Here is a 25,081-nt window from a genome sequence, read left to right as displayed (position 1 = left end):
ACTTCATGCATCTTCAAAGCTAAAGGCTAATGCTTAGAACATTCGAATTCATTGACTTTTCCTTCATCCTAAAACATAGCAAGTAACTCCCAATTATTGTATTTATCCCAATTACTGTATTTATCAACAACTGAAGAAATCAGTTGGAGGAGCAGTTATGACTAAGTTGATGTCATTAACATTAAAAGTTCAAAATATTTAATACATTTTCAAGGTTCCTCATATGAAATAGTAACTATTAACCTTTGCTGTAGAGGAGGCTGTGAGTAAAGTCGGGGTGGGGGGAGGAATTATTCCCAATACCATAAATTGTAGTCTTTAATGACTTTAGGCCAGTCACTATTTCTCAGGGCTATTTCACAGGCTGTTGTGAGAAGACCACTCTATTGTTTTGAGCTCACTAAGGTGGACATACAATTATGAGAGAGAAAACATTATAGACCCACCTACCCCCCCGGACTTGTAAAAGGATATTAAAGACAAGCAAAACCTTGCAATCCGCAGCAGTTTGGGTTAAAACGTCTCTGGAGGACGCCAAGTTAAAGAAGAGAAGGGAGGTTTCTCTTAAGGCAAATAATCCAGCCACGCAGGTGCTCCGACTGGCTTTTTGGAGGCTTTGCGGATTGCAGACAGGTGAGAGATTCCCGGTTTCCTCCCGCTTTTTAATAGGCTTACAGGAAAGGAGGGCGAAGTCGCGTGGCCAGTGTTCATGTTGGAAAAAGCCCAATTCTCTTAAATCAAAGCCAGGCTTCCCTGTTCCCGCAAGATTGGCAAGGCCTGCAAAACGCCGGTTAATTGCCCCCCAATTGCCTACCTTGGGGTGGCATCCGGAGCGCCGAGGAGGGAAGAGGGGTCTTGTCTGATCGATCCTACAGTGGCAGGGAGAAGGCTGCCCCTGTACTGTATACGGCGCTATTCCAGAGGCAGCGTTCCGATTTCGAAAGGGGAGGGGAGGGGGCGTAGTGGCTCAATACACGTGATCCGGAGCGCTCCGGGCGATATGAATGGCTTTAAAAGGGGGTTCAGAGTATGACTGAGAGCTGTCAAGATGGCGTCCTCGTCGTCGTTTAGTAACGGCGGTGGCCGAGGGATTCTGGCGGCTGGACTCTTTCGCAACCACGTGGCCATCGTGACGGGCGGGGCCACGGGCATCGGCAAGGCTATCGCTGCTGAGCTGCTGCATCTCGGTGGGCAACGGAGGAGAGAGCCTAGCCTCTCTGGGAGCGGGCTGATTTCTCCTCCCCTGGGGGAAATGGGAGAGGTGGAAGGGTGGAAGCTCCCTATGCCTGCGAGTCCTTCCTCCGTGTTATTGATGGTAGCTTTAGGACTTGGACAAGAGTGACAGGATGTCTATGGAGATTCTCACTCATCCAGGGGTCATGGTTGTCCCAAAGGTGCTTTCTTTCAACAGGCAACTGGACTTTCTTGATTTTTTTTTTTTTTTTTGGAAGACGTTTTGCTTCTCCTGCAAAACGGTAGGACATGGTATCGGTAGGAAGCGTAATCAATGAGAAGCTGATCATGTATGAATGGTGTATAACTGAAGGAAATACTGTAGGCAATAAAGAAAATTCAAGAAAACAGATTGTGTAATGCTTTAGGATTCTGCTTCTCTTTTTCCCTCTTCATTTCCCAGTCTATAAAACATAAAACCAGTTTAGTTTTCCAACTGTGTTATCTTATGTTGTAACAGGACATAGTGATTATGTGACAGTTTTATCAAAAGCTGGCATTCTGCTCTATTTCCGTAAAATAAATGTAATTTTTATTTGGAAAGTGTATGTGGACTCTTCTCAAATATACTCTTTTGCTATGTGCGAACTGGATCGGTGATTTAGTTGGATTTGGCTTTATGGATGAGCATTACTTTCACAATATTCAAACTACTGACAGATGGATTAAGATAAAGCTCATGCGTGCCCATCCTTCTGCATAGTGGATATTGACAGGTTTTTCTGCATATCTAGCTCAACCTGGAGAGGGAATGCTTTTCTGGAAGCTGTGACTGACTTTTAATCAAGCATCTATAAGATGATGGGAACTAAGCAATACAATTTGTCAGATTCCTGGAGCAGATTTGTAACTGTTAATGTTTTTCAGGAAAACAATAAAGTAAAAAATTAAAGCATAGGTGCTTATATTCCTCTTCCTCTTTAAAAAGAAAAATATAGTAGGCTATTCACTGCAGTGTCCTGCTTTAATTATGTAAAAATCATTTTTTTAAGTTAAACTCTTCTTTTACTAAATCAAAAACTAGTCCCCACCTCTGTAGTGCTTTCATTGTTTGTGCTTCTGCTGTTTCATATCTTCTATGATTACAGGTAGTCCTCCACTTACAACAGTTCATTTAGTGACAGTCAAAAGTTACAACAGAACTAAATAAAATGGCTTATGACCATTTTTCACAGTAACAATCTTGCCAGCATTCCCATGGTCACATGATCAAAATTCAGATGTTTGGCAACTGGCTCATATTTATGACCGTTGCTGTGTCCCAAGGTTGTGGATGGTCTTGATGTGCATGGTCTTTTAACCATGTTTGATGTCTTGTCATCTCATTTAGGAATAGCTGTGATTTTAATTAGTATTAACCATTTTTTTAAATAAACAATAATAGTGTCAAATTTCAGCTAGAGCTAACTGAGTATAATGATTTGAATGTTATAACCATAGCAAAACATTGACAAAGAACTGGATACTGGATAGAAGTGGGATAATGATAGGTGTTCTGTTAATTCTATTGTGCAAAAAACTTCTGAAAATTAAACTATTGGATAATTGGCATTGAGTTGCAATGCATGTGATTTCCATCTTGAAAATCACTGGGTTATACTTAATATCATATGAACATTGTTTAAACTCTAATGCTGATATTATTTGAGAAATATCCATGGGTTATACTAGGAAGTTGCAATTTGTGTTGCTTGGATTTCAATTCAAGGACGTGATAAAACTACAAAGTCATTTTTATTGAAGAGTGTATGTGTTTTAGCGGAATGAAATGTGCAGAAATGTATTAAAGAGTATCAAAGAAGCTGAGTTCACACACTGCAATTAACTCATCATTCAAATTAGTTGGTTTTGGGTTAACCTATTACTTGAAGTAGGCATTATGGACCAGTTCAACAATGGATTTCAATAATCAAACCATTGAAGTTGTGGGTTTCCCATCTCTGGAAGTTTTTAAGAAGAATCTGGACAGCTAGTTTGAGGATGGTTTAATTAGTTTTCCAGCTCATTGCAGAAAAAAGATCTAGATGATTTTTATAGATCCCTCCAATTCCTCAATTCTGTGATTTCTGTGATTCTGTAGTAGATTAACTACTATAAAATGTAGTTAAGAAGAGTCGACTACTGTATGCAGTTTTTACTATATAATTTAGGATTCCCAACATGCTTTTGAAATGATTAGTATTAATTTATTAATGTAACATTAAAACGGATGGGGATTTGCTCTCCTTTCTCAAGAAATTTACTTATTTATCAAATTTGTATAGCTGCCCATTTCACAAAAGGCAATTCTGAGCACCATATAACAATGAAATAAAACAACAGATATAAAAACAACAGGTATTAAAATATACAAATCCACATTAAAAATGAAGACAAAGAGAATATTAAAAATGTGTACCTCAGAAAAGGAGCGATCTAAGCATGTCTTTGGTTCTTGGGAGGCTCAGGCCTGATAAGATAAGCAGGTCTTGAGGAACTTCTGCAATATTAAAAAGGGATTGAGCTAATCTAATCTTGGGGGGAGGGGGAGGAGAATGCTTCATAAAAGAGGATGCCACAACTAAGAAGACACATCTAGGATTCACCAAATCCTAGATGTGTGTGGGTTCTGGGGCCCCACCCACCCATCCCGTTATTCTTACCTTTTATTTGGCCCCACCCCCAATCTATTGCTGCCTCCTGAGTCCCAGCTGATGGCTAGAGGGGAAAAAAACTGTTTAAACTCTTGCCCAGGGCTTCAAAGGGCCACCCCACAGCTGATCAGTGTTAAAAGAAAACAAGTGAGTAGACCAGTGTCTGCAAAAATAAATGGGTAGACCCAGTGGTGGGATTCTACTTCGGTAGAACCGGTTGTTAAGTACTTAAGTAGTTAAGCCAGTGGTTCCCAAAGTGGGCGGTACCATGCCTTAGGGGGCAGTAAGAGGCAAGGGGGGCGGCAGGGGGGCGCTAGAGGCAAAAGGGGGCGACGGGGGCACTAAGTGGAAAGGAGGGTGGCCCCCACCCTTTGGCCTGTGCCTCGCAGCAGTTACCTCCTTGCAAGCAAACAGCAAGAAAAAACTCCTTTCAGCTTCAGCATAGGCTAATTAGCCCATTGATTAGATCTGCCACCCGACTCTCAGCTGATTTGCTCTCAGCTGTTTTGCGCAGGGCTCTGCAGCTTGCTGCAAAGAGCTAAATTGCTGGAGCAGATTTTTTTTTCTCCTTATGCAAATCAAGCTGAAAACAAAACTGGAAGTAAAGCAGGCTTTGGCTGTTACATTGGAAAATTAGGCAGAGGCAGATTTATTTTCTTTTTCCTCACCAAAAAAGGTAGGTGCAAACAATGGGAAATTTAGGGCAAAAGAGGAGAGTTCAAGATTTTAAAACACAAAAGAAAAAAAGCTCTATTTAACTAGGGAATTGTAATAATTGAGATAGTATTAATTGTATATTGTGTTGAAAGCAGAAATGGTTAAGTTTTGATTTGGAGGAATATATGGGGGAAATTTTTTGGTTTATTATTATTGGTAAATATAATTGATTTGTAAGAAATTGGATGGCATGAAAATAATTGGAATATTCATGTTCATATTGGTTAATATACAAAAAAGATAGTTATATAACTAATTGATTTATATTAAAATGTTGAATTTGTATTAAACAACTGTAATATTACATAATTAACCAATGTGAGGATGGATTTAAAAATAGATGACAATGGAAAGGGGTATAATATAGAATAGAAGGGAAAAATTGAATTTGATTAAGATTAGAGATGAGGATGAAGGGTAATATTGGTTTTTTACAAAAATAGATGAGGAATAAATATGGCAAAAAGGAAATATAGAAATTGTAAATTTAATTGAAATGACTAAACACTGTTTAAATTTGTGAACTGGCCAAATACTCTGTTTCTAATTATTGCTATTTATTCATATTTGTTCTCTTTTATTCTTTAAAGTTTAACAATTCATTCTTTATCTTAATATCTTTATATTTGTTTGGGGTTGCCTTTCTTCCCTTTCATCTTTTTTATTGTACAGCAATCTTTCTGTACCACCTCTCTCTTTTCTTTCCTTCTTACTTTCTCTTCCCCCCCTTCTTCTCCTCCCTACTTCCTCTTCCTTTCTCCTTTTCCTCCTCTCTTCCTCCCTTTCTTACCCTCACGCTTACTCTAATTTCCCTTCCCTTCCTTCCTCCCTTCTCTTCCTTCTCTCTTCCTTCTCTCTTCTCCTTCCTTCATCCCTCTCTATTGCTGTATTCATTTTCAATTTTATATTTTCCACTATGGAGTCCAGGCAACCCCGGTCTTCCTTTCATTTATCAAGTATATTTCTCAAAATTTCCCCTCATCTTTTTAATTATTAGCAGTATATTTCATCTTATTCCATTTTTTCTATTGAACCCAGTGTAGTCATCTTTATCTTTTTTTTCAATTATTTCCTTCTCAATATTATCTCTTTGTTTCTCTTGCTTCTCATTCATCTTTTCTCTTTTTAAGCTTATTCTTTTTATTTACATATGTGGGGGGATGTTTTTCAAGGAGCCACAAGGGGGGCTGAGAGCAGAGTCATTCTGATAGTGACTGTATAGTCACTTGGTAGTACAGTGGTTTAGTGCACCCTGTTATTAACACAGCTGCCTGCAATTTCTGCTGGTTCAAATCTCTCCAAGGCTCAAGGTTGACTCAGCCTTCCATCCTTTCTAAGGTAGGTGAAATGAGGACCCAGTTTGTGGGGGCAATAAGCTGACTTTGTATAAAATATACAAAAGAATGAAGGCTATTGCTTAACGCATTGTAAGCCGCCCTGAGTCTCCGGAGAAGGGTGGCATATAAATCAAATTAAAAAAAAAAAGTGTCTTTTAAAATTGCTTGGAAGACCCATTTTTTCCTTAATAATAATGGTTTGTATACTTTGGAATAAAACATATACCTGGAAAAAGTACTTGCAAAACTTGGACAGAAGGAAAAGAAAGGCAGGACTGGACTCATTATCAGTAGCTAGTTAGTTCATTGTTATCAGTGACTCCCACTGATTCTAAACTCATTTTAAGACTGGGATTGTTGACTACTGAAATTTAAGTATTCACCATTGGTCTCAGAAATTTTTGATTTGCAAGGACCTGTCAGAAATCACTTTTTTCAGCCCTCTGGGTAGTCCTTTTGTGCATATGGACTACTCAGAGGGCTGAAAAATTTATTTTTGACTGGTCCTCGCACTTTTAACCAGTCCTCGAACTTACGACTGTCCTCACATTTTACGTTTTTCTCCCTATCTTGTCACCATGATGAAGAGAAGCAATTGTGAAATGACTGACATGGTTTTTTTTTTAAAAAAAAATTTGATTTATATGCCGCCCTTCTCCGGAGACTCAGGGCGGCTTACAATGCGCTAAGCAATAGCCTTCATCCTCTTGTATATTTATACAAAGTCATCTTATTGCCCCCACACCTGGGTCCTCAATTTACCTACCTTAGAAAGGATGGAAGGCTGAGTCAACCTTGAGCCTGGCGCGATTCAAACCTGCAGTAATTGCAGGCAGCTGGTCTTAATAACAGGGTGCTTTTGACCACTGTACTACCAAGGCTCTTGGTTGTTAAGAATGCTGCACGGGCATAAATGTGAGGATGGTAATAAGTGTGAGGACCAGTCAAAAGTGCGACAACCTGTCAGAAATGACTTTTTTCATCCCTCTGAGTAGTCCCTATACACATAATCATGGCCACCCGGTCACATGGCCAGCTAGCCACGCCCACCCGGTCACATGACATCCAAGCCACGCCCACAAAATAAGCCACGCCCACAGAACCGGTAGTAAAAAATTTTAGAACCCACCCCTAGTTGGGGGTCACCACAACATGAGGAACTGTATTAAAGGGTCGCGGCATTAGGAAGGTTGAGAACCACTGCTCTAAGTCTATGCTCTAAGAACTAGCCCTAATACTAGGAAGATAATGCGTGCTGTTCATAAACTAAATATCAGATTAAAATAAGCACAATTTTCATGTTTTCTTTCTTTGTAGGTTTACAAGAAGCAGTAATCTCTTGATAGGCCTGAAAGTGATACTGAAGGGATGATTAGCCCAGATTTAATATTTCAGCAAGAGATCCGGTTTAATCTTTTTACAACTTATACTGATGTTGAAATGCTTCTCATTTTGTTTTACAGGTAGTAATGTAGTGATTGCCTCTCGTAAATTTGACAGATTAAAAGCTACAGCGACAGAGTTAGCTGCTGAAATTCCCTCCACCAGTTCTGTCCAGGTGACTCCCATACAATGCAACATTCGCAAAGAAGAAGAGGTAAAAACGCAATAGTCTTCCATATTTGACTAGTGTATGGTTCACTGGGTTATTCTTTTTATTATTACAGTGGAAAAAATGATATTTTCATCTCAATATTGGAAGATTAAACCACAAAAAAGTGATATAAATATGAGTTCCTTTGCTGGAAATGGCAAATGTTGCTGTTTCCAGTTGTTTTTATATCAGTTAGGAATCAGTCAGCTATATTATACAATTTTAAATAACTGTAATTATAAATGTAGGAATAGGAGTGGGCGTTCAGTGCTTTGTAAACTCTTAAAATAGTTTACATTTATTAATATTTTTTTTAATCCTATATTTTATTTATTTATTTATTTATTTATTCAAATTTCTATACCGCCCTTCTCCTTTCGGACTCAGGGCGGTGAACAGCCAAGATAAAAACATCTATACAAAACATCACAGTTTAAAAATAAAGTTAAAATAATTTATAATTTGGCCCATAATTTAAAACTTGTCAATTAAAATCAATATTAAAATTTTAAAAACTAACCCTAAAATCAAGACAGACCGGCTAACTGGAAAAAATGAGTTTTTAGGGCCCGACGAAAAGTCCGAAGGTCGGAGATCACTCGTATCTCTGGGGGTAGATTGTTCCATAGGGTAGGTGCCACCACAGAGAAGGCTCTCCTCCTGGGGGTCGTCAGCCGGCATTGTCTGGCCGACGGCACCCTGAGGAGGCCCTCTCTGTGGGAGCGAACCAGCCGATGGGAGGCTATTGGTGGCAGAAGGCGGTCCCGTAAGTACCCTGGCCCTAAGCCATGGAGCGCTTTAAAGGTGATCACCAACACCTTGAAGCGCACCCGGAAGTCCACCGGAAGCCAATGCAGCTCGCGCAGGAGAGGAGTCACATGGGAGCGCCCCGTCGCTCCCATAATCCCCCGCGCAGCCGCATTCTGCACCAGTTGGAGCCTCCGGGTGTACCCCAAGGGGAGCCCCATGTAGAGAGCGTTACAATAGTCCAGACGAGAAGTGACGAGTGCTTGAGTGACCGTGCGTAGGGAGTCCCGGTCCAGAAAGGGGCGCAACTGGCGTATCAGGCGAACCTGACAAAAAGCCCCCCTGGCCACGGCTGTCATATGCCCTTCTAAAGACAGCCGCGCATCCAGGAGGACACCCAAGTTGCGGGCCCTCTCCGTGGGGGCCAATGATTCGCCCCCAATAACCAGCGATGGCGTCAGCTGGCTATACCGGGACGCCGGCAGCCACAGCCACTCGGTCTTGGAAGGGTTGAGTCGAAGCCTGTTTCTCCCCATCCAGACCCGCACGGCCTCCAGGCACTGGGACATCACTTCCAAGGCATCATTGGGATGGTCTGGGGTGGAAATGTACAGCTGAGTATCATCAGCGTACTGATGGAACTCCACCCCAAAACCACGGATGATCTCACCCAGCGGCTTCACATAAATGTTGAACAGGAGGGGCGAGAGGACCGACCCTTGCGGCACCCCACAAACAAGGCGCCTTGGGGTCGACCGCTGCCCCCCTGTCAACACGGATTGCGACCGGTCGGAGAGATAGGAGGAGAACCACCGCAAAACGGTGCCCCCCACTCCCAGTCCCTCCAGCCGGCGCAACATGATACCATGGTCGATGGTATCAAAAGCCGCTGAGAGGTCTAATAGGACCAGGATAGAGGAAGAACCCCTATCCCGGGCCCTCCAGAGATCATCCACTAACGCGACCAATGCCGTTTCCGTGCTGTACCCAGGTCTGAAGCCGGACTGGAGCGGATCCAGATAGACAGCTTCATCCAGGTACTGGGGAAGCTGTCGCGCCACCACACTCTCAACAACCTTCGCAATAAAGCGAAGGTTGGAGACTGGACGATAGTTAGCCAAAACAGCCGGATCCAGGGATGGCTTCTTGAGGAGAGGCCTCACCACCGCCTCTTTCAAGGCAGGCGGCAGGACACCCTCACTCAAAGAAGCGTTAATAATCCCCTGGAGCCAGCCTCGCGTAACCTCCCGGGAAGCCAGCACCAACCAGGAGGGACACGGGTCCAATAAACATGTGGTTGCGTTCATCCGCCCCAAGATCCTGTCCACGTCCTCGGGAGCCACAGGATCGAACTCCTCCCAGATAACACTCTCAAGGCCTGCCTCAGTCATCTCGTCTGAACTAACCCAGTCGGCGGCCAAGTCTTCCCGAATCTGAGTTATTTTATCATCCAGATACTGTACAAAATCCTCAGCTCGGCCCTGCAAGGGGTCCTCCCGCGCTCCCAGATGGAGGAGGGAGCGGGTCACCCTAAACAGGGCGGCTGGGCGGTTATCTGATGACGCGATAAGAGCGGCAAAATAACTAGATTTCGCCGCTTTTATCGCCACTAGGTAGGTCTTAATATGAGACCTTACCAGTGTCAAGTCAGACTCGGAACGACTGGCCCTCCAACCGCTCTCTAGGCGTCTTTTCCGGCGCTTCATCTCCCTCAGCTCCTCAGAGAACCAAGGAGCTAAGTGAGTTCGGTGCCGGGTCAGAGGCCGCAAAGGCACGACCCGGTCCAAAGCCCCGGCAGCCGCACTATCCCAGGCGGCCACCAGGTCATCAGCCGAGTCGTGAGCTAGAGTCTCAGGAAATGGCCCAAGCTCCATCTGGAACCTATCAGGGTCCATCAGGCGCCTGGGGCGGAACCACCTGGTCGGTTCCACCTCCCTGCGACGGGGTACGGCGGTCAGAAAGTCTAGTCGAAGGAGCGAGTGGTCAGACCATGACAAGGGTTCAATATCTACATCCCCTATATCAAGGCCACTCAACCACTGACCAGAGATAAAAACTAAGTCCAGAGTGTGTCCCCCCATATGAGTAGGGCCGTGAATTACTTGGGTCAGGTCCATGGCCGTCATGGAAGCCATGAACTCCCGAGCTACCTCAGATGTCTCACCGATGGATGGCAGGTTGAAATCCCCCATGACCACAAGTCTGGGGGTATCAGCCGCCACCTCGGCTATAACATTGAGGAGTTCGGGCAGGGTCGTTGCCACGTGGCAGGGAGCAAGGTACGTGATCAACAGACCCATCTGCACCCCACGACCCCACTTCACAAAAAGGGACTCACATCCGGCTATCTGAGGTACAGTGGTCTCCCTCGGATCAAGACCCTCTTTTAAAATGACCGCCACCCCCCGCCCCTGCCCTGAGCTCTCGGCTGATGAAATGCACGGAAGCCTGATGGGCACATCTCCACGAGGGGAACTCCCCCCTCATGGCCCAACCAGGTCTCCGTGATACCTGCCAGGTCCGCTCCCCCCTCCTGAATAAGATCACAAATGAGGGGGGCTTTATTTACTACGGACCTGGCATTACATAACATCAGCCGGAGACTCGGGCGCTGAGACTCTAAGCAGCCTGGGGAATGGGAAGAGCTAAGGGGACCGGGGCACGCAATCGCTCGGAGATAGCGAGCACATGCCCCCACCACATGATATGGCCCCCTGCTCCCGCCATACCTGCCCCTCCCACTCAGCGTGTTAATAGAGAAGCCCTCACTAGAGGGCATTCTAACAGTCCCCTTTCCCCCAGAGTCCGTACCCCCTACGGCACCATTAATAGCAGCCGGACTGGTCTCCAACCCCCGTGGGTTTTCCCCCAAACCCACATAACCTCCCCCACCCTCAGAACCCCTTAAAAGTCTAATTAAAAAAGTCTTTAAAAAACCCCTCAATCCCCTTTTTGCGACATGCCACCTCTCGGGGTCCCAAGATCCGTCATTAAGGTGGGCCCTCGATAACATAGAGGGCCAGGCCTGCGAGAGGGGGGAATCTCGCAGCACAAGAAGCTTTGCCCTAGAATACATTTTAACACTAGAGTGATAATACAAGTTTGGCAAATACAAGATAATACAAGTTTGGCCTAGACATGGCCTAGGGGTCGATAATGATGGTTTCAAATGTCCAGGAAGCAAGACTAAGATGATCGGAAGAGTCACCATTACCCTCTCACGGTAATGGGTAGGAGTCCTCACGTTCAGTCCAGTTGAGGGGAACTATCCAACCACCCTCTCACGGTGGTTGGCCATCCTAATCAGGCAAGATGGAAAGAGTCAGAAAAAAAGTCCAAACCACCCTCTCACGGTGGTTTGGTGTTCCTGGCCCTGAAAAGATGAGTCCCGTCTGCGGCGAACGTAGTCTGGAACTGGCTCCATCCATCCTCCCATAACTGCCTTGTCCTCCATACAGCCAGGAGACAGGACGAAAGACAGAGCCAGGTCCCAAGCTCTGGGGAAGAAAGTCCACATTGGCCGATAGGCCGATAACAGGGCCTAGAAAGGGAGGGGGGGAGGCCATCCATAGCGACCCAATACTTGAGCCGTCCACCAGCCTCTCCAACCCCAGGTCTTTCCACACAACCCTTAACGTTAGCCATGTATCCTTCAACCCCTGAGCACAATGGGGTTCAACTCCCCCATTTCAATGTCGAGGCTTGATGTTCCTCTCCTCTCCTCCAACGCCAACAACTCTCCAGCTCTCCAGCACCACCGCCCTCGACCTGGTTGCCGCGCCATATTTTGTTGGTAACATCCATCTTTAACAATTTGGAAAATCTCAAAAGACATCATGTTGAAGATCCCTGCTTTAGGTGAAGTTCCATTTACTGAGATGGAAATGGAATTATAATTTGGCAATTGCTTTGATTTTAGAAAAGGAAAAAACATTCTGGTTCAATGCTATAATATTTTGTAGCATTTGTATTGCCGGTATAGGTAGTCCTTGACTTATAACGATTCATTTAGTGACCATTCGAAGTTACAGCAACATTGAAAAAAGTGACATGATTATTTTTCACACTTATGACCATTGCAGCATCCCCGTGATCAAAATTTAGACCCTTGGCAACTGACTCATATTTATGATGGCTGCGGTATCCCAGGGTCATGTGATCACTTTTCCAACTTTCTGACAAGCAAAGTCATTTGGGAAGCCACATTCATTTAAGAACCATGTTACTAACTTAACAATTGGAATAATTCACTTGACAACTGTGGCAAGAATGGTCGTAAAATGGGGTAAAACTCAATTAACAACTGTCTCATTTAGCAACAGAAATTTTTGGCTCAATTTTGGTTGTAAGTCAAGGACTACCTGTATATGCAAGCAATATTGAATTATATGAGTAAGTAATCTGCCTCAATATAAGGCTTTTGTCTAGGCTTCATCTCCAACCATATGCTGTTTTCAGCTATACTACACAATTTTAAATATATGTTGTGATCTCTAGCCTGAACTTCCTGTCTAGTGCATGACAGAGCTGTTAAATAAACCAATTGGCTGGAAACGACAAAAAGGTAATTGATCCTAATTTAGGCCAAAGTGTATCCTAAAGAGTCAAACAGAAAGTGAGCTATCAAATGTACAAAACCCCAAACCAGAATCTATTGAGTCAAGAATCAATTCCAGCAAAGAAGGATACATTAAAAATAGATTTTTAAAATGATAGTTTAACTAGATTCATATACCGTATTATAACACATTTTGCTCTGTGTGGTTCAGCATCTTGTGGTGTTATTGGCAAATAATAGTTAAACAAAGTATGGCTTAGCACAATATCAGAATTCACTTTTATGTAGGATTGACCAATACTTTAATGCTTAGTTTAACTATGATTTTCTAAATTAGTGCGATCTGCTAGGTTGTATGCTATGATTTAAAGATCACGGATCTTTACATAGGATGCTACCGGTAACTCAAATCACTGTTTCCAAGAACAAGGGACACAAAACCTGAGAGAGTAGTACATTACAAGTTGAATGGACTTTAATCAGAAAAATTTGGCCTGTGTTTCCCTTCGGTGACAGAATCAGAAAAGGGGGTCTCTTCTTCCTGAAGATGTGGCTACAAAGATGTCTCCCTCAAGGAACTAAGATAATATTATCACTCTGAAAGGGATCAATGCCCTTTTTTTAAAATTCTTTTTTATACAGCTTAAAATACCTTATTTTTCATATATCTACATCTGTCAGCAGCTTTGTTTCTCTGAGAAATCTGTTACAGCAGATTCAAATAAACCACCTAGGGGAAAACTTGTTGAATGCTGAGTTTTAATCTCTATCCACTAGGGCATCCTTGCTTTCTAATAAAGCTTTCCCATCATTGTGCTATAAATAATTCTGCTCTGTTTGGCACACAGCTTCTAAGTACAGCACTGGCTGCCAGCTTTCTTTTGTTAAGAGTTGTGATTTTTAGCGCAATAGTTCTATATCAAGTACATTGCTACATATATAAATTGTTGTATTTTAACTGTGACTGGGCTTGATCATCTTTCCCAGGAAAGGAAACATCATGTTACCAGATGTCATGTGGAAACATAATTTGCTTTGTAGAGGCTTGTTCTGAAATACGCCTCTGAAATGACAGGAACGATGGTTATTAAACCACTGCCATTCGATCCCTTTCAAAGAGTGGCTAAAGTCATAGACCTCTTGATCAACTGTCATTGGTAGTGTAGGATATGAGAACATTCAAAAATAAAATAGTATGTAGATATATAGGTTAGAAATGCATATAAGAGAAGATTCAATTTTGCTTAGGCAGCGGGTTGGACTGGATGACCTGCAGGATCCCTTCCAGCTCTGCTACTCTGGTAAATTTGTTAGATATTATTCTGCTTTAAGATAGTTGGAGAAAAGACATGTTGAAAGCATACCAATATGTAACAATGTTGTGTTAGAATAGATCTTCTTTTATTTTAGGACCGTTAGAAAGAGGCCCACTCTTTAATGCCAAGGCAATAGAGATAAGAAAGAGCTATGCTTGCAAAATATTGTGTAGGTATAGGGAAGTGTTGATGAACATGTAATTAGAGAAAGAGATGATGTTCTCTCTAAAAGGCGCTTCGGATTAGCCGTGATTGGTCACTGGATGCGATGTAGGAGGGGCATGGGGGGGCGTTGGGATAGGGAACTATAAAATGTAATGCTTTTGAAATTTCAGGTGTGGCTTCCTGGCTCAAACTCCTTGTTGAGGTCTGCTGGGATACCACCCTATTTTGCAAAATTGTTTTTATTATTTTCTTTTAATAAAGTCTCTTTGTTTTCATCGACCCATGCTTGTTGGTTGAATTCATTTCCAACAGTAGCCAGGCAGATACAGTAAAAACACATTTTGCAGGACTATGATATATGATAAGAACCTTTGACTACAATTTTTATTACTTGCTTGCTTGTTTGTTTGTTTGCATTCTGCCTTTTTTTTTTTTTTTACAAATAACTCAGGGCGGCAAGCATATCCAACACATCTTCCTCCTATTGTAACCACAATAACAGTCATGTGAGGTGTGTTCGGCTGAGAAGAGTGACTGACCCAAAGTCACCCAGCTGGCTTTCATGGCTAAGATGGGACTATAACATTATAAAGTAACTATATAACATAATAACTACAGTATATGAGTTTTCTAAGTAATAATACTCTTGTTTTCTTCTTTATAAATTACGTTTAAGAGTAAACTCTCAATAAACTTGTACAAATCCTTCTGCAGGCATACTGCAGCCAAATCACAACAGAAATTTTGTCATTGTGATGAAATCTTCAGAAATATTCTAGGTGATATTTTAACTGCCATATCGTGATTTCTAACAGTACTGAAAACTATTTTGCGGAAAGGATTTTCTATTAAAGAAACACCACACTTATTTAAGTTTATAGACAAATACTCTATTTGACCTTAAACAAAAGGCCAAGTATTGATTTTAATCCTGTACAGAAATCTGCAAATAGAACGTCAATCTTACCACTACGCTTTCTTTTTCCTTGTAGGTAGAGGCACTGGTGAAAGAAACTTTAGATCTTCACGGTAAGATAGATTTTTTGGTCAACAATGGAGGAGGGCACTTTCTTAGCCCATCTGAACTAATAAGCGCAAAAGGCTGGCATGCTGTTATTGAAACCAACTTGACTGGAACTTTCTATTGCTGTAAAACAGGTGATTACTTACTATAACTTGAAGTTTTGTTCATAAAGCCATTTGAAGCACGATTACTTTGCATTTCACATTTTTATGCCTTGACATTTTTTATATTTAGCCTTAAATATTTGCAATTACAGTTTATTTTGACATATGAATCAGTGGTGAAATTCAGCCAGTTCTATCCGGCTCGGGCGAACTGGTAGCAACGGTGGCGGGAGGCTCCACCCACCCAGCTGTCATCACGTTCTGTTTCTGACCTTCTACACATGCGCAGAAGGCTCTGTGCATGCACGTAGGAGGCGTGCGCGCTCACATTTGCGAACCAGTAGCGAAGGTAAATGAATTTCACCCCTGATATGAATCCAGCAAGCACACTCCTGCAAATGAATAAGAGATTTATCCATAGCTCTGCCGGGAAACAAATCTTTGCTGGTCACATTCTTGTTAGCTGGTATATATTTGGCTGTTGCAACATAATTATGGTTGAGGGAATGGTTGAAAGTGAGGTATAATGATAAACCTAACTATGTAGTGTTTACCATGTTTTGCCAATTATGTTAGGTTAAATTATAACACAACAGTTATTCAGACTGCATCTCTGACAGAGAATAGTTGGTTTTAATTATAAGTCAAAGAAGACATTTAATAAGAATTTGAACTGCTTTGATGATAAGATCAGAAATACTAAAATCTATTCCTTACAGTTTGTTTGTTTGTTGAGAATATTGGTGTTTTGTTATCTGCATTTAGATTTTATAAATGTGTAAATTTGAATAACTCATCAAAATACTTACCGGTATTAATAATACTGGAATATAATTGTTTTACTTTATTTGGAGTGACTCAATGCTAGAGTGCCTGCTATGGATAGTGGTGATTGCCTAGGCAGTGACTGACATTTCCAGGTAAAGCTGGAAATCATCAAGTGACGCTGCCAACTGGGATAGTAGCACTCTGATCTGCATGTTCTCTGCAGTTGTCATTATCTTTGTTTTCTTGATGTTAAGGTGCAGTCCAAATTTTCACTTTCACCTTTGACTGTCAGGATTAGCCTCTCTAGATCCTACTTGTTTTCCATGAACAATGTTATATTGTCTGTGTATCGGAGGTTGTTGATATTCCTACCACCAATTTTAACGCCAGTGATAGATTCCTCCAAATGTGCATTTGTCATAACTATTTCTGTGTACATGTTGAATAGTATAGGTGACAGGATGCAACCTTGCCAATTGCCTTTTCCGATTCTGAACCATTTTTTAATGTCTCCATATACAGCCAGTCCAATGAAGTTCATGATGCCAAGTATTTCATTGTTGAGCCTATTGATTTCGTCCTTAACAATGTTTAGCTTTCCTAGGTATAAGCCATTGACATTCCATATTCCTGATCTGAAGATCTTTGAACCGCAGAAAGATCTCTTTTCTCTAGAATCTGTGTCAGTGGCGGGGGGGGAGAGGCATTAGGATTTACCCCATCTATGCCATGGATGCTCCTGCTACTAGGATACTCTCTTTGCTCTTCCCCTGTAGCTTTATTGGTACCTCCCAGCCAGGGAGACTCACTGCTCAGTACCATATCTTCCGCATCTTTGAGTCAATCCATAATTTTTTTTGGTGGGAAGAATTGGAATAGATCTTTCTCCAAGCCACAGCCATGTTGTCTGCTATAGTAGGCTTACACTGTTCACCCTGCACACACACACCCCACAGTGAAGTAGGTTTGGGCTTTGGGGTGTGTGTGACAGAGTGGTTTTATATGTTTTCAGTAATGTGGGGAATGAACCTCCATTCATAGTTACTTGTGCCCTCTGGCAAGTATCTGGATTTAATGTCATTGCTATCTTGTATATTACACAACCCCCCATATTGATACACTTAGCTACAGAGGTTGTGTGTGTGTGGGAGGGGGATTAACTCAAACAGAGACTGTGTTCTGTACAGATTCTGAAAATGTAAATAAAAATGTCACAATATTAATTACTGCTCCCCCCCCCCCTTGTTTCCATATAGTATACAATGCTTGGATGCGGGATCACGGAGGTGCCATTGTCAATATTGTGGCTGATATGTGGAAAGGGATGCCTGGCTTATCGTAAGCTGTTATTAATATCCAAATGCATGCTTGTTGTCAATTAAGTCTAAGTAAATGTATTTATTTTAATTTATTTATCAAATTCATTTGCCTCCTATCTTGCAGTTCAGGCAATTCTGAGCAGACACTCATTTATAGACATAAGACATTTTCTTGCTTCTTGCAATAGTGTTTTGCAGCTTGAAGTTAATAGGCAGGAAAGGTTGAAGCCTCTGTTCCCTAGCTAGCTCCCTTTTTATCAGTATTGTATTGTGTTCTCCCTATTTTTTTTAATGGCCTTGTTTTTGCAAAGCCCAGTTACTATATAGATTTCCAATGCAGAAATCAGAATATCAGAAAGTTTTGAAGAAATTAACATCTGCTACATTGGTGGATTAGGAAGAACAGAAGTAGCTAGGCCAAAAATTCTGGAGGGCCATGTGCATCTTAGAGATTGGAGATTGCCAACTCTGGACTTTACAGATCAAGTCAGGAGTTGGTAGTCTTCAGATCCTGAGCTACCAGAACTTTTGGTGTGTTCTAAGGGCATCAACATTATCTGGAACAATGGCTGGTTCTAAATCCATTGTTTCTTGGTATATTTCCACAGATATCATAGGAATCTTTGAGAATTGTGGACTTTTGCCTATCTTTATGATCCTCAAACTTGGATCCCAAAAATAGTTCACAGCAACTGCTTGCAAAAGCATGGTTTGTTAGAGAATATTCACTCATGAAGAAAAAATGTTAATTGACTTATATATTTGATTTATGACCACAATTGAGCCCAAAATTTCTCATGTTAAGCAAGATATAAGGATATCTGCAAGAGGACCTAAAGGCCCTGGGAATGGACATTAACAACTGGGAAACCTTGATCTCCGATCGTTCAGCTTGGAGGCTAAAGACACAGCATGGCCTTCTCCAATTCGAAGAGACCCTTGTTTGGCAGGCTGAGGCAAAGAGGCAGTCCTGGAACCAGCGAAATCTGGGGGCTGGGCAGGGGACAGAATGTATGTTCCCCTCAGTGTGGAAGGGATTGCCATTCTCGCATTGGCCTTTTTAGTCACACCAGATGCTGTTTTAGGACCTCTTTCCAGAGCACGATACCATAGTCTCTTGAGACTGAAGGATGCAATGAATGAAGCAAGATAATTGTTAAGTGAGTTTTGCCTCATTTTACGACTTTTCTTACCGCAGTTGTTAGTGACTCATTTCAGTGGTTAAGTTAGTAACACGGTTAAATGAATCTGGCTTGTCAGAAGATCACAAAACATGATCCCATGACCCTCGGACGCTGCAAGATATGAACCAGTTGCCAAGTGCCTGAATTTCGATCATGTGACCATGGGGGTGCTGCAATGGTTGTAAATGTGAAAAACCGTCATAAGTCATTTTTTTCAGGGCCATTGTAACTTTGAGTGGTCACTAAATGAATGGTTGTAAGTCAAGGACTACCTGTAATGGGGCTAAATCATGCTCACAATGAAACCACATCATGGAGTAACATGATATTTGAACCTTCTTATCAACCAATTGAAATACTATTTGTCTTTGCATAGACTTGTCTGCTGGGACTGTGTTCATGGAATTCTGATTATGAAATTGCTGCAAGCTTCCTGATTGCAGAACATTAACATGCACACAGGTGCACACAGATATTTTTTGCCTTGGAAGAGTTTCATGTAATTACAAGTCGAAAGAGAGAGAACATTTTGTTGGCCTCTAACTCCGTCCTGAGAACAATCCTAGCTGTAAGAGAAAATTATGCCTGTTACCCACTAAAATCTCAGAAATCTTAGAGATATTTGTATTTCGAAGATCCGTAAGGCCAAACAAGCAATTTTATTATAGCTGGGGATACAGATTGGGTGCTATTTGTAAAATCTGTGCTTATACACATAAATTAGACTGGAATAACTAAACGGTGGGATTTTCAACCATCCTGACTCTGGCTAGCTAAACTATGAGTGGAAATTGATCACTATTTCTGACAACTGCCCCATGGTATCAAGATTACTTGGAGGAGGAGAGCTTCTTGAACTCTAAACCCCACTTAAAGATAGCAGAGTATAGTTATAGGCATTTCATAATCACAACATCTAATTTCAGACTGGTCTAACTTAACCTGTGGAAGGAAATTAAGTCTGCCTCTTCTTTTGCTTCCTTTGCAGGCACAGTGGAGCGGCAAGAGCTGCAGTTGATAACCTGACCAAAAGTTTAGCCATTGAGTGGGCATGTAATGGAGTGAGGATTAACTCAGTTGCCCCGGTAGGTTATGAAATAAGTGATTTAGACAACAGACTGGAGCTAAATGCTCAAGCTGATTCTGACAATCTTATTTGCCTAATTTAATCTTGGATGGATGAAGATAGGAGCTTTTTCATAGATCAGAAGATTTTGCTCCTAATACCGTATCTATTGAAACTGCTAAGATTTTTATATCTACATCTTTAGCTATACCAAACACTGAGAAGGGGATTAGAGGCTGTAATCTACACTCAATGGAGTTTGTTTTTTGGGGGAAGAATCACAAATGGAGGTGAATATACGTGTCCCAGGATAATGTTGCAGGATCCAATCTGGGTTGGTCACCTGGACCAGAGGTTTTGTCTTTTGGGCTTTCGGACTTGTGCTGGAGCCCATCTTCAGGGTCTCGGTGACCAACCCAGATTGAGGAAGAATGTTTACAGAAGTATTTTAATATTAGCACTGGGGATGAAATTGCTCTTCAGATGTCTATACAAAACAGGTAGATATCTTTGTGTTGCTTTATAAATGTAGTATGTGTAGTAATTCCATTTAGTAATTAATTAAATGTAATTACTACACGTACTACATTTATAGAAATAGAAACCCCAAGAGTTGTAAGCTAAATGTGGGATGTGTGGGAAGAAGGCAAGAGCTACCCCCTTGCTAGCAAAATTGCATAAAGTCCACAAAGTCGCCAAAAAGGAGCTTGAGTCGAATAGCACTTTACTTACAAGGCTATCATTCTTCCTTTCCAATGCAGTTTCCTTGTTGGTTTATAAATCCAGGTCATTTATTTTCAGTACTGATATTCAGAGTTCATAGTGAATGTCAAAAGTGATTGGAGTTTTTATTGCTGTGAAAAACAATTACAAAATCTTAATGTTGAAACTGTCCTTTCTTTGCAGGGAGTTATATTTTCAGAAACTGCTGTTGCACACTACAAAGATGGTGAAAATTTGTTTAAAGACAATATTAAGAGGATTCCTGCAAAGAGATTAGGACTTCCTGAAGAGGTATAGTGCTATGTTGATGTAATTGTTATATTTTGAACTTCTGGGTTTTCAGGTGATTTTAAAAATTGGATTTTGTTCTCTTCATGTTATACATTTTTATTGCTAATATTCAGTGCAAACTGATTTTGTTATTAATTTGAGTTTTAGTTTATACAATACGCTTAATCTGAATTATTGACACAGTATACTAAACCAGAACTAAGCAAATTATGTGAACCTATTCAATTAGTTAATAAAATATTGATTTAATAGATTACCATTAAATACACATTTGGATATGAAGCTAACATTCCCATTCAAAATGTGACACACGTTCTACACCTTAAAAACATGTATGTAAAAGATAGCAAAATAGTGCTGGCAGTACTATACTTGTCTTACATGTCACGATATCCAACTTCTTATGCTCACTTGCAACCACAGTATGTGTATGAATGTTTCAGATCTGTATCACAATTTGCCTCGTCTGCAGAGAAAGAAACCGGATTATAAGTGTTGCTCTAGTCTTATCATTTATTGAGCAGGTTCTCTCATTACAATAAGCTAAGTACTTCATCTTTTTGTGTTGTGTGAGCACAGGTTTTGTGGATAACTCAAGGTTTGTGCCTTATCATAATATGAAAGCTGAGTCTGTCCACCAAACTACAGAGGATATGTGAATCCAGCAACAAGAATAAGTGAAACCTGAATTGAACATCTGAAAGGCCCTGTGCTATAATGGTTAATAGTAATTTATTTGTTTGTTTGTTTGTTTATTGACTTTTTGGTTAATATGTTTTCATTTATTGAATTTATGTGTCTCCCATCTTGTCTGGGAGGCAACTAACGTAACAATGAATAATTCTATTTCCCTTTTAAGATATCAACTTTGGTGTGTTTCTTGCTTTCACCGGCTGCCTCCTTTATAACAGGAGAAACTGTGAAGGTTGATGGTGGACAAAGCCTATACACTTGCCTCTGGGACATTCCAGGTAAAACAATGCTTTAAAAATAGTGGTAAAATAATAACCTGACTGTTTTAGCAGACGGTATCTGCTTTCCTTTTTTTTTTCTGATGTTTTTGCCCTGACATTAAAAATGAATTTATCTTTAGGACTTCTCCATCTTACTCAAATTCCGCTTCATTTAGGAGATTAGTCCAGAAATTATCGTATTGCACTTTCCAGATTACCGTATGTGCTTTTTTCTGTTAAAATCGCTGACTCAAATGTTTTCACATTGCCTACTAAATGTTTAATTTGCCTATAAGGCTTCTATAAGATTTAAACTCTCAATTCATACAGAAAGATACACCAACATAATCTGGATTTTCTTTGAGCAAGGTTTTTCCTGGTGCATATAACTTTTAGGTTTGTTAGAGATATTCAAGTAATCATGCTACAAGATAGAATTTAATCATATGTTTACATGAAAGAGTTGGAAATTTAACATTCTCTATTTAAATCCAAATTTCATTCTCCATCTTTGTGATCCCTAATTTGCTCCCGTAAAGCCAAGTTATTACTTTTTAATTTATTTTCTTTTCTGGTTAAACTCTGCTAATGAAAGGAATCTAAATTTACTTAGATTGGAATTGTAAGTGCTATAGGATCACAAGAGCTGTTTCCCCTTTGTATGATTGACTTGTTAAATTCACCCATCCATCTAGCCATCCATCCAATTTCTGTAGCTGTCCACCTCTGTCAAATACTCTACCTGGCCTAGATTATTGTGATGCATGTTGGCTTCTTGAAATCTTACATTACTTTTCATTTATTTCCTAATGTTAATAATTATTTAATCTCTCACCTTTCACATCTCTGATTTAGTTCTGGGTACATCTACTTTCTACAACAATTAGTCTCAACTCTTTTGCTTAACGCACTGTAAGCCGCCCTGAGTCTCCGGAGAAGGGCGGCATATAAATCAAATTTAAAAAAAAAAAAAAAAAAAAAAAAAAAACTCCCCTGGTAATGTCATTCCACCATTGTTGGAATTTTCTTTTGATTTTCCCTCCAAGAGAGCTTTCATGTAATTGGCTTAATTTAGGAATCAGCAATTATTTGGTTTGTGTTACAGCCACTTACGTATTTCTATTTAATTTTGGGGTGAGCGGAGGACCCATTTCCCTCATGTGAAACAAGTTAAGGATGTGTGCAAATTGTCTCCGTTAAGGCATTTTCTTAATTTTGAATACTATCATATCTGTCATGTAACTTACAGCTTGGCTTCACATATTGTGTGAAGTCCTGGTTTGCTTAATTTTGATTGGCTAAATAAACATAGTAAGCTAAGCTGCCAACCTCAGTGATTGGGGTCAAACAACCCTCTTTTTTAAAGCAAAAATTACTAGAATTTATTGTGGGTTAAAATACAAATACAAGCAAAAATTAAGAAAGTTTAAAAAGAAGAAAGAGAAGGTGCAAGAGAAGATAAAGAGGAAAAAAAAAGTGACTTCTTTCTACTTCCCACTTCCAGTGCAGTAGAATACCAAAAAAAAAAAAAAAAAAAAACCCTCAACCTTTTGTATTACAATTCTAAATATTTCAAGCCATTTCTCTAACAATAAAATCAGTCTAATAACCAAAACCTAAAATTAGATATTTTCTCAGTTTTGAGTAAAAAAAATCCAGAAGTAGTTTCCAAGTAGAAACAAAAATAGTTAATTCTTCTCTTTAATAAAAGTAATCAATTTTGCCATGTTTACCAATTCCAACACCTTCACCATTGATTCTTCAGTTGTGGGAATTAGTGTATCTTTCCATCTTTGCATGTTGCTGTTAACATATGTAGTAATTGGAATAGCACTTAGATTTATTGTAATTGGAATAGCACTGCTTCACAGTGTTTTACAGCCTTTTCTAAGTGGTTTACAGAGTCAGCATATTGCCCCCAACAATCTGGGTCCTCATTTTACCGCCCTCAGAAGGATGGAAGACTGAGTAAAAAGTTCCAAATTTTCTGTCAATATCTTTGTCCATCAAATCTAAGAGGAAAATTCTGGATTCATTTTAATATTTATTTGAAGAATATTCTGAATTAGGGAAATCTGATTCCAATATTTTTTGCTTTATCACCAAACCATCAGAGATGATAAAAAGTTCCCTTGACAATTACATTTCTAGCATATATTTGAAGTTCCTTTATACATCTTTGACAATTACTCTGGGGTTAACACTCAAACAACATTCTTAATTGAAATTTAGCAAACAGGATTTTAAATGTAGCCAAATGCTTGAACTCTTTATTCTTCATTGAGAAGAAAATGACTATCACAATATTCTGAAATATTAAATATATTCATTTTTCTGTTTTTGAGATTATATAAAAGTAACTCTAACTCATTTTGTTTTAAGTGTTTTTCTTTGGGAAAAAAATCTTTGAAATTTAAATCAATAGCATTAGTTTTGCTTTCTGAGGCAACTTTCTCTTTTCTCCTAGATCATGACAGATGGCCCCCAGCACCAGATGGACATAATGCCAAAGCACTCAGAAGCATGCTTTCAGGAAAACCTAAATCAAAACTATAATTCAAAGAAATGGGTTTTGTTCCCATTACATTAGGAAAAAGTTATTTTTCAGTAGTTAACTGCAATTCTAAAAAACTGTGCCTTAGAATAAAAACACCTTTTTAATTGTTAATGAACCTTTAAAACATTCACTAAACATAATTATATGAAACCATATTATATTAAGTTACGTTATTGAACAAATTCATTGCCTGGTAAACATTATTGGGTAAACTGAAAATCTTGTAACTGTTCTGTAAATTTTTGCATCCTGTTACTATATTGCCTCTGTGACCCATGAATATTCTCTCAAGAAAGTGAAATGGCTGTTTGTTAAAGCATGGTAAATTAAATTCCTGTTACACAAGATTGTTGAAGAAAGTGAAACATCCATTGCTCACCTGTATCGTATTCAGAGCCCTATAAATTAAAATGTGAGATTTTGGCCTTATGTTTTTTCAATAGAATGACAGGATCTTGTGCAAGATCCCATCTGATTTTGGCATTCTCACATTATGGATGTGAAGATGCTGAAATAACTACAGCTGGAATATGACAGTTTGTTTTCCTGGACACTTTAATGGCTTTGTGTTAATAACTCTTGCTGTAATAATGAAAGTTAGAATGGCTAATGTTTTAACATTAAGAAATAGGTAGTTTATACCTATGTTTCATAGTTGCCTTTCGGCCATGAACAGGGTGAACCCTAATTGCATGCTATACTCTGTCAGACAGAGGGTGATGGGCAGTTAAGAACTTTGACTGATTGCTAAATAAATAAAAATAAATAAATACTTGTATCTATGCATATATG

The 25,081-nt window shown here is 40.1% G+C and overlaps 1 pseudogene; it reads left to right on the top strand.

The window, feature by feature from the left end:
- Positions 1–1,000: 1,000 nt before the first annotated feature.
- Positions 1,001–24,308, top strand: LOC139310360 (peroxisomal trans-2-enoyl-CoA reductase-like; annotated as a pseudogene).
- Positions 24,309–25,081: the final 773 nt, after the last annotated feature.

Source organism: Pituophis catenifer, unplaced genomic scaffold (genome assembly GCF_029215685.1).
Source record: "Pituophis catenifer annectens isolate HBS135680 unplaced genomic scaffold, rPitCat1.0.hap2 SCAF_1, whole genome shotgun sequence".
Taxonomy (NCBI): Eukaryota; Metazoa; Chordata; class Lepidosauria; order Squamata; family Colubridae; genus Pituophis; species Pituophis catenifer.
Note: the sequence above shows the minus strand (reverse complement) of the source record. Positions and strands in the feature narration are given on the sequence as shown.